The sequence below is a fragment of the Pseudochaenichthys georgianus genome, chromosome 10, assembly GCF_902827115.2.
Source record: "Pseudochaenichthys georgianus chromosome 10, fPseGeo1.2, whole genome shotgun sequence".
Classification (NCBI taxonomy): Eukaryota; Metazoa; Chordata; class Actinopteri; order Perciformes; family Channichthyidae; genus Pseudochaenichthys; species Pseudochaenichthys georgianus.
In genome coordinates this window covers 24,834,181-24,847,187 of record NC_047512.1, presented here as the reverse complement: position 1 = coordinate 24,847,187, position 13,007 = coordinate 24,834,181, and the positions used below count along the sequence as shown (strand labels likewise).

The 13,007-nt window shown below is 40.0% G+C and overlaps 1 long non-coding RNA gene across 1 annotated transcript in view; it reads left to right on the top strand.

The window, feature by feature from the left end:
- Positions 1 to 12,762, top strand: part of LOC139434696 (uncharacterized) — a 102,204-nt gene extending 89,442 nt beyond the window's left edge. Inside the window, exon 4 of the long non-coding RNA XR_011644015.1 lies at positions 12,701 to 12,762. This is a non-coding gene — a long non-coding RNA (uncharacterized lncRNA). The remainder of the gene's footprint in view (positions 1 to 12,700) is intronic.
- The last annotated feature ends 245 nt before the right edge of the window (positions 12,763 to 13,007 follow it).

Genomic DNA, 13,007 nt, shown 5'->3' with positions numbered 1-13,007 from the left:
AAAAAACGATATTGTTATTATAATAAAACAAAAAGATATATAACTAGAAATGTAAGATAGCCCTAGAAAATGTATTCTCGTGACCCAGGTCACCTCAACATGCCATTAGGATTTACAGTAATAGACTGGATGTAAAACTCATACATTAAAATTACATTTACTATTAAGTATTATCTTGTAAACTAATCTCCACTTTCAATGTGTTTTCAGATTTAAATTTGAAATATTTTGACAATCATTACTGTTTGTCATTAAAGCACTGCTTATAGTCTCCAGGAACACTGTGTATTGTACTGTAGTTTCTAGAGAAGAGTTAGATATTGGCTTAGTTTAAGGGTATAGAGGATACATCGGTGTGTGTCCCCTACAATGAGATGTTCTGTTCTCATTGCATTTCCTTCACAGCTTAGCTTAGTCCACCTTCTAGAGCCAAAACCTGAGGTGCTTTGTCACGTTAGGGCTACCTCTTCCTCCTCCATTCATCACCGTGTGCATGGCAGCCAGCTGAAGTCTGAAAAATGTTGAAGCCCTCACCTTTTCCCCTCAAGTTATCAGAAAAAGAGCTCTCACTCACAGAAGCCCTGAAGCTGTCAGTCATGGAAATGATGAATGCCGAACCCTGTGTGTGCTTGTGAGAGTGTGAGAATGTGTTTTATATTTTTGTCACTTTGGTTAGATCCCTTTTCGGGATGCATGCATGCTTGTCCCTAGCTTTTGGTAATCACCTGCTCGGGTCCTCCTGTGCCAGCTGCTTTGGGTGATTTAGGTAGGAAGGTGGAGATTAAACATGCCTCTGAAGTTTTTGCTTTTCAAAAACAGCCTTTCCTCTGCCAGCTGCCATATCCCCCGCTCTCTTATCTCAGTGGGCTTTGAAACTCACAGCAAAAACAAGGCAAATAACTTGGTTAGTCAGCTACGATTTTTTCTCTCTCTCACCAACATCAAACAGCCACGGTGAGAGATGTAAAAATAGAAACTGTCATACATGCATTAATAATTGATCTCTGTGTGACTCCAATCAGCTGGGTCTCAAGTGTACCACACGCAAAGTGTTCCCGTATCGGGCTGCAGAGGGAGCAGAATCACAGGAGACGCCTTTGTTCTCTCAGCCATGTTCGACATATCTGAAGAGGAACATCTGTCGGTCTGTCTGAAGCCGTATCTTTTATCTTACCAGGCTCCTGCATCCAACTCAGAAAGCACATACACACATATACACACATTGGCATACACTAATAACAAATACCCATCAGATTCCAGCAGCAGCAGAAACACAGGGACGTATGACAGCGAGCTGCATTCTAAGTATTCAGGCTGCCTTTTCAGAAAAGCTCAGTGTCCCCTGCTGTTGGAAGGTGTGCTTGTTATCTCCACCTTCATTATAAATGATCAAAATGACACTTGGGACCTTTTGGAAGTTCTTTTTCCTTTTTTTTTCCGGAATATCCCTAAATTCTTCTCCACATACTTATGTGCACAAAACATGCAAATCTCCGACACAGCAGTAAGCCAGAGGAAGGTATCAGGTGTGAAGTGCTGTGTGAGACGTGCAGCTCAGCTTCAGGGCTGCTGCAGGGGCCCGACTGATTTGCGGTCTGCCTGACTGATGAGCCTGAGAGGCTGGCCGTTATTGGCCCCGGCCACACGAGCCAGGTGAGAGAGAGATTACAGCACCTCTGCCCAGTGAGACATTTGGAAAAAGAGAGAGTGCCCACATGTTCAAGTGCCATAAAGATATATGAAGTCATCAACAGCCGCCAATCAGAGAGAGGCGTGTGTTTACATCCCAGTTCTCTGAAAGGATACTGTGAATACAGGAAGTCAATTATGATAATGCAGCATATCGGCACACATTACTTTCCATACAGAAAATGCCCAAATTATACAATGACAAGATATGCCAGGTAATGAATGTATTATATTCTGTCACGCTTCACAGTTTTTTTTTCCACTTATGTGAAATGCAGACAAACATACACTTGGTTCATTACAACTTCTGAACTGAGACATTACATGTGCCTGTTTGCCATTTGACATAATACCCATTATCACATCAGAAGATAAGCTGCCTTTTCATCATTAAGTCAAGTGTTGAGAGAACGGAGGAAATGAGAAATGATGCTCCCCGAGTGCCACTCGCCAACCATGGGATCACCTGTAAGGAGACTTTTGGCATGTAGCTCAAATAATCAACATTCCCACGCTCACATAAAACAACTTATGACACCAAAACCTTAAAAATACATCTTCCAAATATCATCATCATCCAGCCCAGTCATCAATAGTTACACAAATGATATCACCCACCTCTCCTCTTACTTTATGTAAGACCTTATCAGCTGACTCAGTTTGAGCATTTACCATGTTGATGGCATGGGAGACGTGAGGACTCTGTGATCATCTTTCTATTGTAAAGGCTCCACAAAAGTTGAATGCACATTCACCAGACAGTTGGAATAATCTCGATAAAGATCCTACTTTGAGAAATAAATGAAAAAAGTGAATCATCAGCTCATCCTTTGGAGAAGGTAGCCGAGAAGTGAATGCAGCCATTTTAAGTAATGTTTAACTAACTGACAAACGGTGGTCACATTGACATATTCTCTTTTCAAATTAGCTGACGGATGCAATAAACAACATAACAACGATATATTCAGAGATGTTGACTGAAACGCAGACTGTGAAAGAGATGACACACTAAAGCTGACGCGGCACTTTACATGTAAGGAAGCCTTACTATATTTATCAGGCTGCAGCATGTTGACGAAGCTTAACGTTACAAATGCTCAGGCATTTTTCACCTTCAGTAGTTTGGATTGAGGGCATATTCCTAAATAATTTCCATTCGTAATCCTTTAAAAGAAGGGCCTCTATAGCTGCACAGTATTGTCTGCTACTGACACTCGCATAGACTTTCTTTTGGGCTTTACTCCCTGACAAAATTAATAATTGATCCGATTGTATTTCCTGAAAAACAAAAAGTCCTGCAGATCGGCTGCTGCTGGAGGAAACTGCTTCAGCCAAAATTAGACAGAGTATATCTCTGTGTGTCGTTGCTGCACACTCTGAAAACTGATTACAGTTTACTCATTCAAATCAACCTTGAGATGCCCATATCCCAACAACACGAATATGGTCTTGTTTTGAGTTTTTCCTTTCATTAGGAAGTGCATTATTCATGTTCTATATTTGTTGTGCTGTGTGTTGTCAGCATATTTGTCTGGGAGACGTTCACACTAAAATATAATTTACAGAGCCAGTGTTTTCTGGATTCCCAAGAGGAATGACGGCCTGTCATTCATTTAGCTGAGGATTTGTCTGAATCCAGACTTTTTACCTTAAAGACAGTCGGCGAATGAGAATCTGCTGGCCAAAGCATAATTTATCACGGTTGCTCGTCACAAAAAGATACTTCATTATCAACACTGAGATTATGAACAAACACGTCCTTTGCTGCTTTCTTGCTGTTTCCTCTGCTCGCCCTCCCTTTGAATACAGATTTAGAGCTGCGGGTTTACATCGGCACAATGTTTCAGTAACATATCTGTGCTGCATTCTGTTTTAGAGGAAACTCATGGAGACTTTTAATCATTGCTGCGGCCTCCTGGCAGGCGGTCTAAGTGCCCGTCATTACAGGCCGATCCTTCTCCAGAGAATGTACTGCACTGCTGCTTGAGACAGGGTCGCCCACATTACCTGCAGACCATTAATTAACAAGACAAGAGCTTCGTCTCAGCAGTGCCCCCCCCCCCCCCTCCGCCTGTGCACCCCACCAACCGTTAGAGGCCGTTTCATTTCCGGGCAAGATCAATGGTTGTTCTGTTTTTTATATCAACATAAAAGACATCCAGCTAGGCAGTAATCTTCAGCTAATGTCAGGAGGTAGAAGATATCAGAGGAGTGTGTGTGTGTGTGTGTGTGTGTGTGTGTGTGTGTGTGTGTGTGTGTGTGTGTGTGTGTTGCAGGTCCATGCACTGCACAGTATGTGAGGCCAATAGCTTTTATACAATTGTGAGATAAGGAAAACACAAGTTATTGAATAGTTTTTCTGAATGCTTTCACTTATTTGTGGATCATTTAAATCCTGGGTCAGGATTTAAAGACTGTGTTTAAACAATAGACATCCATTAAAAACAACTTTGCTTCCAATGTAAGTGATTCGTACGGTGCCTGAGAGGTGCAATCGACAATTACAAAGTGTGAAACACTTTAACAAAGCTTGAGACACATTTACATTTTATAAAACAAAATCACATTAGCAAAACACTTTTACCAAAGAAAAACGATTTAACATTAACAAAAACAAATTAACAAGATGCGAAACACTTTTACAAAGCTAGAGACACATTTACAAGTGTCGAAACACTTTAACATTTCCCAAAACACTTTAACAAACTAGAGAATCAAACCAGAAAGGGGATGCCCATCATACCAGAAGTGACGTAAGTTTGTTTTGGCTGATAGACCGCCGGTACCTATGGACGGTACGAGTGTGTTTATGGTCTTTAAACATGTTTTGTCCGTTCTGTAGAAACCACCTGGGCCAAGTGACATGGTTTTGCTCATCACGATATACTTTCTCTTGCACAAGAGATACGTTCTCGTGCACACGAGAAAGTTACAGGTTCGCCAAGTAGGAAGTGGAGCTGTGCCTTTTACACACAGCTGTTCGCTGTATTTACCTTCATTAGACAGACAGCTAAAGAGCGACTGCAGGCTGCTTCGTTATAGCCACACATACCTCTACACACACACAACACACTCGTACCGTCCATAGGTACCGGCGGTCTATCAGCCAAAATAAACTTAAGTTTGTGTCAATCACTTGCACGTCACTTCTGGTATGATGGGCATTCCCTTTCCGGTTTGATTCTCTAGTTTGTTAAAGTGTTTCGACACTTGTAAATGTGTCTCTAGCTTTGTAAAAGTGTTTCGCATCTTGTTAAATCGTTATAAAATTATTAAATGTAAATTTGTTTTATAAAATGTAAATTTGTCTCAAGCTTTGTTAAAGTGTTTCACACTTTGTAATTGTCGATTGCACCTCTCAGCCACCGTAGCTTGACAAAACCACAATCCTCTCTTTCCTGAAAAAAACATTTTAAGGTTTAGAGCTACTGTTTATTTTTAGAAGTGGCCAAGAAAGGGATCTCTGAATGCCCGTATGAATTGAAGTAATGTCTTCAACAGTCATACGGGCACCTGGCCATTCCTGTAAGACTAGACAAATGACGACCTCATCCTTTAACAATGTAGGTGTCGAATTACTCGAAAGGGATGTGAGGAAACTCATAAATATAAAATAAAGAAACGGGGCTACCAGGAGATTCAATAAAATACACTGGGACAATGTGAAATTAGATTTTGGGGATGTATGTTCATAATTTGGAAATATTTTACACTCTAGTCCTAAAGTACTACATTTCAACACGAATTCAGATTTTCAACGTTAATCGAGTGGTTCCATACGTAGTAAATCCTTGTGACTTGATTCTCTTGGTATAATGCTTTCCTTCCAGGCTATCATTCAAACACAGACCTGCTCCTATTTGTTTTGTATTATGGTTCATATTGATCTTCCTACAGCTTTCTATTTAATAATCTCTACCACAAACAGGTAGAGTAAGGGAGCCTAATCTGTTGACATTAACATACAGTCACTGCATCAAATTGTTGAGTACAGTAGCATACCTCTTTTGATCAATAATTGAGCGTATCCCATTACAATTTCCCGACAAAACAAGTCAAAGTCTTTTCTGCATGCATCAAATTAATATTAATATTTTATGAAATATATTTTTATATACATGACGATAACTTAGAAATTCTGGCATGAACCTGGATAAAGTTTTGAGAGAGGAAAAGAAAACAACACTGGGGGTTTCAAAATAAATCATTCATTCATGCAGAGTGCAATTTACATGAAGACATGTTTGGCATACTACTACATTTAGCGTGTTCAATTACACAACATGTTCATATTGGGCTGCATCTTTCCCTAAGGGTTGTATACACATAGTGGTGGGAGGGGTTGAGGGTTATACACATTCAGTGAAGCTGCTTCTCTATTTCCTTAAAAGAGTCTGAACCCATTAAATATTTAAATTAGGCTTCTCTGAAGAGAATGAATGTACCCCCACTAAATCAATCTGTGTGGAAGTCTGCGTGTGTATGTACAGGAGGGGGTCTGGGAAGAAGGTTTCGTAGAGTGATAACTCCTCGTGGGCTGCTCTGGCTGTGCGCACTAATGCATGAGTGCACACACTCGCACGCTCAGCATGTGTGCATGCTAACAGACCTGTGGGCTGAAAGATACAACCCCCAAAACAGTCTGCAGATGAATATATCCCTGTCTGCGTGGTGTTTTTCAAAAACAATTCGGCTACACAAGACATCCCTGTGATTCAAACAGAATGTATTTGCGTTTGGCTGAAAGTCTGAGCTTATTGTTGAAGTCTTAGCTCCTGTTTGTACATAGATGTGTTGTGTTGTGTTGACAGCAGAATCTAGCAGGGCTTTGTGAAAGAAAGCATCTTGATCTGCAGGGGTATTCCACCGTCTGTCTTGACTAAGTTAGCAGAATATTAAATCATCACTTGTAATGTAACATACTTTCATTCAACAGCTGGCAGAGACTAATAAATTAAGAACCTGCCGTAGTCAAATAGCAACCTTAGCAATCATAATATATGGTTAAGACTGCTAGGCCCATGGGATACACTATATACTGTTAAATGACTGTTCATGCTCTACATCAATTACATTAAATAGCTAGTACATGGGACATATTGACGACATAATAACAAGATTAGACCCATGTTGAAATCACCATTGAAAAGAAACTACAAAAGCTACTTTCTTAGTTCCAATGTGCTGTGGTTAGGACCAGCCTCAGACCTGACATGGGGCAAGCCTTCCCCCGATTTAAAAACGTTTTAAGTTGCGTGAAGCCAAAGTCAATTTACACAATTTTTTGCAATGATGTTACACACGCACGTCTCTGTAAACACTGACAATATGTCAAAGTGTTTCATTCTTCTGACACCTTTGAAGTCAAACTCTGCCTTATAAAGACAGGTTGTCACCGCTTCAGGGAGGGAGCAGCACACACATCAGATCATCACATCTCTTCCTACAACTCCTCAGAAAGACAAAAATGTAGACGATTGAGATGAATCCCCAGATTTATTTGCTCTAACAAATCACATTACATGACATGTCACTTGTTAGACGCTTTTATCCAAAGGGACTTACATACTCAATACTGTGGGCAATCCCCACAGGAGCAATTTGAGGGGAAGTGTCACAGGGACACAATGACATGCTGACTGCAGTGGGGTTTGAACCTGCGCTCCCCTGATCCGAACACCAACGCACTAGCCCACTGCGCCACAGCTTCCTTGTTCTTTCATATGTAACAGAAGTTACAGTTGTCTCTCTCTGTAGCTGCTTCCCTTTGAGGCACACACGTTCACTGCCATTGAAAACATCATCTTTTAAAGGACTGTTCTTTTGCAGTTATCATTCTTGGGTTTATGTTTTATTTATTTAAGTGTGAAATGAGTATTTTGTGATATTGCACTTAAAATGCTAAGATCTTACTTTTAAATAATTCTTGCTTGTCTTATTGTATGCCACATAGTGATAGTAGAGGCAAGCTCATTATTGTAGATGCTGTTGCATTTGTTTTATTGGTAATATCGAAGTGTTGACACACAGATGTCAATGTTGATGTTTTTCTGCTACATCTCCCACCTTTTAAATCAAGCCTTACTTTATATCATATCTAATAATGCATCCCATAATGAAACAAACACGGAGAGCCAGTCTGGTTTCTGTATATGATTAACGTTCACTGTTGGGATAAAACATTGTGGTTTTCGGTGTAAAACGATTACTGTAAAAAAAAAAGCATTCATCTTAAAGCTCCTACTCTGCAGATCTATTTGCAGTGTCATTGAGTAATACCTGGAGCAGCAATGCAGTAAGCTTGAGCTCCCATTAATCAAGTGCAGTTTTGCAATATAATGCAAAATCATCAACTTATTTTTAAGCCATTTAGGATATTGATTTTGCTTCTTTTAAAAAATATATATATTTCCCCCTGTGGGCATCCCACCTGAATACTGAAAGCCTGAGGAGTGTGCTTTGTTTCTTTCTCTTTCTTCTCTTCCTGCTTCTTGACTTTATTGATCGCCACGGGTAGTCATTGTGGAAAATGTGCATCTCTACAGAATAAATGACTCTCTGCCAGAAGAGGCTAACTATAGGCACCGTATAGGTCCTCTGCTCTATGTAGTTACCTCCATTTTGCGACACTACAGTTATTACCTCTGCCTTGGTTTGTCTGTCAGCAGGATTCTAGAAAAACTACTGTCCAGATACTAATGCAACTTGGGGGCATGATGTTATATGCAGTACTCAAGTTGTAAAAAAAAATCAGGGGGGATGGTGGATTTTATCATATGGGGACATCATTTGTGCTGATAACCCACCGAGGGTGGGAGACCAACCAGCATAAAGATAATTATTATACTCCTAAAACAACATGCATGTTATGGATGTTCAGATACTCCTTTCATTGCTCTTGACCAAGGCACCTCAGAATTAGAGTCGGTCCCCGGGCTGCCATGGCACCACTAACATTTAGGGTCAAATGCAGAGCATTTAGTGCAAAATCTTTTTTTCACTTTAATTTAAAGGGGGGGAGGGGATACAAAATGTGGTTATAATGGAAGTCTATGGTACAAATCTTGTAGGTTAACAGTCCCTCATTTATTATTCAGATGGATCAACTGATTATACTAATAATAAAGTCAAATTTGTTTTTAGAATATTGAATTATATATAGTGTATTTTTTCAAAAAAGCAGTTACTGGTATACGATCAAAACTGGCATCTAAAGGGTTACATTTTTATCGTAATTAATTAAATCATTATGTAAATTAAACACTTCATGAACAATTTGAGGAAAAAAATTAGAAAAATATTGATTTAATCAACAGTCTTGAGTCTTACCAGCTAGCTAACACGAGAGAAAAACGTAGCTAAACTCCAAACTAAGTTGTTATTGCTGCTTATGTCCATAGATTCCACCTTTGGTGACAAAAGTAATTAGTAATGACTAAGATTACTGACTCTTGACTTACCTGAAATGTTATTTTTAGTATTTTTAAATATGAAGTCCCTCAGATCGCGTTGTCCTCCTGGTCGCTTGGCCATTGTGATGACAGTTACCTGCGCTTCTGGCATCGATCAAACAGGCGCATCACGGCGCTCTGGCGCCCTCTAGGGCACTCGCATAGTATATCGTCAGTGACTTGGTAAACATATCATTGCGTGTGTGCGTGCTCCCTCGCCCACAGTATTTTACTCAAAATGTGCAAAATGAATGTTGAAATAGCAGTAATACCAGTGTCACGTTCATTGATAAAATTACATAATGGATAGAAAGGGGGAATGGCAGTTTTAGAAGGGGGATGATTTTGACCGTTTTTATTTCAGGGGGGATGCCATCCCCCCTCATCCCCCCTCAACTCGAGTACTGGTTATATGGGCTGAGGAAGAACCAATTCGATTTTGGAGCAGATCCGAATCACGGGACATCAATTATCTTTCTATTTCCTTAACAATGTGAGATAGGGGATTTGTGCTGCTTTAAAGCGGTTTTGGAATAATGGGAAAAATCACATGTAAGCCCCCTTAAGTCATCAACACTTGCATTCTTACTTTGAGCAGAAGGAATCCAAGACATATTCACGTTTTGACTAAAAGCTCATGGACACTTTGAAAGTCTAAACAATGACTTAAAGGGGACCTATCATGCAAAATGCACTTTTTTAGATCTTTTTGAATATGTGTCCCCGGTGTATATGTATATGGGCAACTCTGCACCTATCAGGGGAATGAGAGGTTGCGTGGCATGGTAACAGCATGGTAACAGCATGGTAACAACATGGTAACATGACGCTCGTGCCTCACCCCCCTCCTTTGCAGGGGGGCGTGGTCAGCTGCAGCTCATTTGCCACAGAATCAGCCCCTTGCAAAAACCGGGCTGGAATAGAGCAAATAGAGCGAAATGAGGCATGGCTAAAATGCAGGATCTGTTTGGTATTTTGAAAAAAAAACTTCACAGACATGTTTTATATAGGTATGGCCCTACAATATATGTTTCAAATATAGCATGATAGGTCCACTTTAAAGAACAAGGATGTGAATGCACGGCTGGCCTTAGCGGGGGTTGAACTCTCCAAGTGTCGTTCATGTAATCATTTTTGAACTGGTTATCGTTTTGAAAATAGCAATGCGTGATATTTTACTATAAACTTAAATCAATATAAAGTTACCATAAGGTGAAAATGATGTTGATAAATTAAAACCAGCCTTAGTCCTGCTTGTATCAGGTCCTCCTGAAGATAAGTGGTTCAGTTGAGTGTACACACAAAGGGCTGTATCGATACATTTAGAAACACTATCTGATGAAACTCCTCTGCTTGTTTATATATCAGACGCTTTATCTGTTTGATATTTTGAGCACATATCTCTATCTTATGAAGTTTCACAGTTTTGATCAATAAGACCAGACGGAATATATTGTTTTATTCAAGACTTTATGAAACAGTACTCAAAGTAATGTGTTTAGAGTTGAGCAGCGGGGCAGCTGGAGGCTGTGATGTAGAAAAATCTAAAAGAGCTGCACTCTCTGCTGATGTGGTGGTTCCACTTCACAGAGCTATATCTGGTTTAAGAGCGAGGCAATTCAGTTCCTGACAGCTTGTTAGCGAACGCCCAACATTCGCTGGTGATTATTATTAGGGATTCTGTCCTCAGAGCTTTCACCTGTGAGATAATTAAAATATTATCAAAAGAGGCTTCTTAGATCTGGAGCAATGTTCAATATGCACGACAGGGAAAAGCTATTCATGCTGCTATCATATTCTTTTTTAAACCCAATCTCAAAGTATTTGAAATACGCTGTCAATCTCCTCTTTTAAGCTTCGAGGAGATTGTTTTCGCCTCTGCAGAGGGACAAAATAAACATCATCCATCATTTTCAAATCCACAATTCTTATGGGCGACTCTTTTCCTTCCCCTGTCTGTTTCTCTGACTTTATTGTGACTGTGGGAATATATTGCTTCCTTTTTAAAAAAAATCTTGATCAGGCTCCTTTTTGTGCACTTTATCTGAGGACAGATGGTTCACCTCTCCACCCAAATTGTACTCGATAATGGAGAAGCTGTTGGGAGAAACAAAGACCAAAGTGGTAAACATAGCAGCTTCTGAAGTTAATCTTAAGGCTCCGATAAGATCTCGGCTGGCGCTGTGCCTTTTGGGTAAAACGTTGGTGTCTCCAAAATCTAATCCTTAGATAAACAATCAAGTCACTGGATTTCAAGGGTTGAAGAGTGAAGACATTATTCGCAATAAAACTAAATGTATGCAGAAATGTACTACAAACTCAATAGAAAGCTCTTGACATGTGGCCCGTCCTATCCATGCATTAAGGCGCTTTCGACTGAATTTGCAGAATTTGCATTTTTTAATAAGCTTGCCCCAATATTCACGGATAAAAAAATCTGACACTATTTTCTCAATAAAAACAACTAATTAAAAACTAAAAATCACTAGATTTTTCCCTTAACCCTCCTATTGTCTTCGTTCCCCCCCCTTACTTTGGTGTTCGCGGTAAAATTTGACTGCTATTACATTAACACAAAAACCATTCATCATCACCAAATTTCATTTAACACCCTTTCAAACTGTAAATATTGTATCAGACTACTGGTATACATGAAAAACTGCAGTAAATATACAAAGAATAGACACTGAACATGTGTGCCAGGTGTGATCCATGTGGGGGGATGGGCACATAAGAGCGGGACATGTGTCAAATTGTTGTGTTTGTGTGTGTGTGTGTGTGTGTGTGTGTGTGTGTGTGTGTGTGTGTGTGTGTGTGTGTGCGTGTGTTTGTGAGTGCCAGGTGTGTTTCACATGGGGGGATTGGGCACATAAGGGGGGGATACATCTAGTGTGTGTGTGTGTGTGTGTGTGTGTGTGTGTGTGTGTGTGTGTGTGTGTGTGTGTGTGTGTGTGTGTGGCCTAGCATTACTATACTTGTGGGGACCTAAATCTGTTTACACAGTCACGTGTGTGGACTCGGGTTAGGCATGTGTTGGTTATGGTTGAGGTTAGGATAAGTCTCCAGGAAATGCATGTAAGTCAATGTAATGTCCCCTGAAGTGATGTATACATGGTGTGTGTGTGTGTGTGTGTGTGTGTGTGTGTGTGTGTGTGTGTGTGTGTGTGTGTGTGTGTGTGTGTGTGTGTGTGTGTGTGTGTGTGTTTATCTGATCCGGATGGTTACTAATTATTTTTCTTTATGGCGGTCATTTGTGTTACAAAGTTGGCTAAATCATCCAAAATGCAATGAAAGTGGTGATCAGCAATTGAATATGTTCTAATGTCTAATGTGAAGGACATCATAAAGCCTTAATGCAATCGAATGTAAAACAAAAAAGTTATGATTGAAAGTAGTAAATCGGTCAGATTTGACCCGAAGACAACAGGATGGTTAACACAACAGTGATACACATACACAGAAAGCTAACATGTAGTTACCATTCAAGTTGCTAATATAAATATTTGTGTGCCAAGCTATTTCAACACTATTAATATCTCATGTGAACTGGATTTGAATAGGACGACAAAAGTGAATAAACCACAGCACAGGAGCAGAGATGGAGAGAGGTAGGAGAAAGGCCTGATGGGAGGTGAAGGGGGAGAGAGTAAGAGAAATCCATTACATTCTTCTTGAAATATTAAGTAAGTGCACGTCCATCTGTTTTCAAATATGTTTCCTATTCCTTGTAAAAAACCTAGGTAAAGACCTACTGTGCTGAACGATTGAGTTCATTCTGGATTTCCACACGTGTGGACACAAGAGAGACACCTGATGGCTCTTCAGTTTAGTTTCCCTCACTGATCTCCTCTGTCTCTACCCACCACT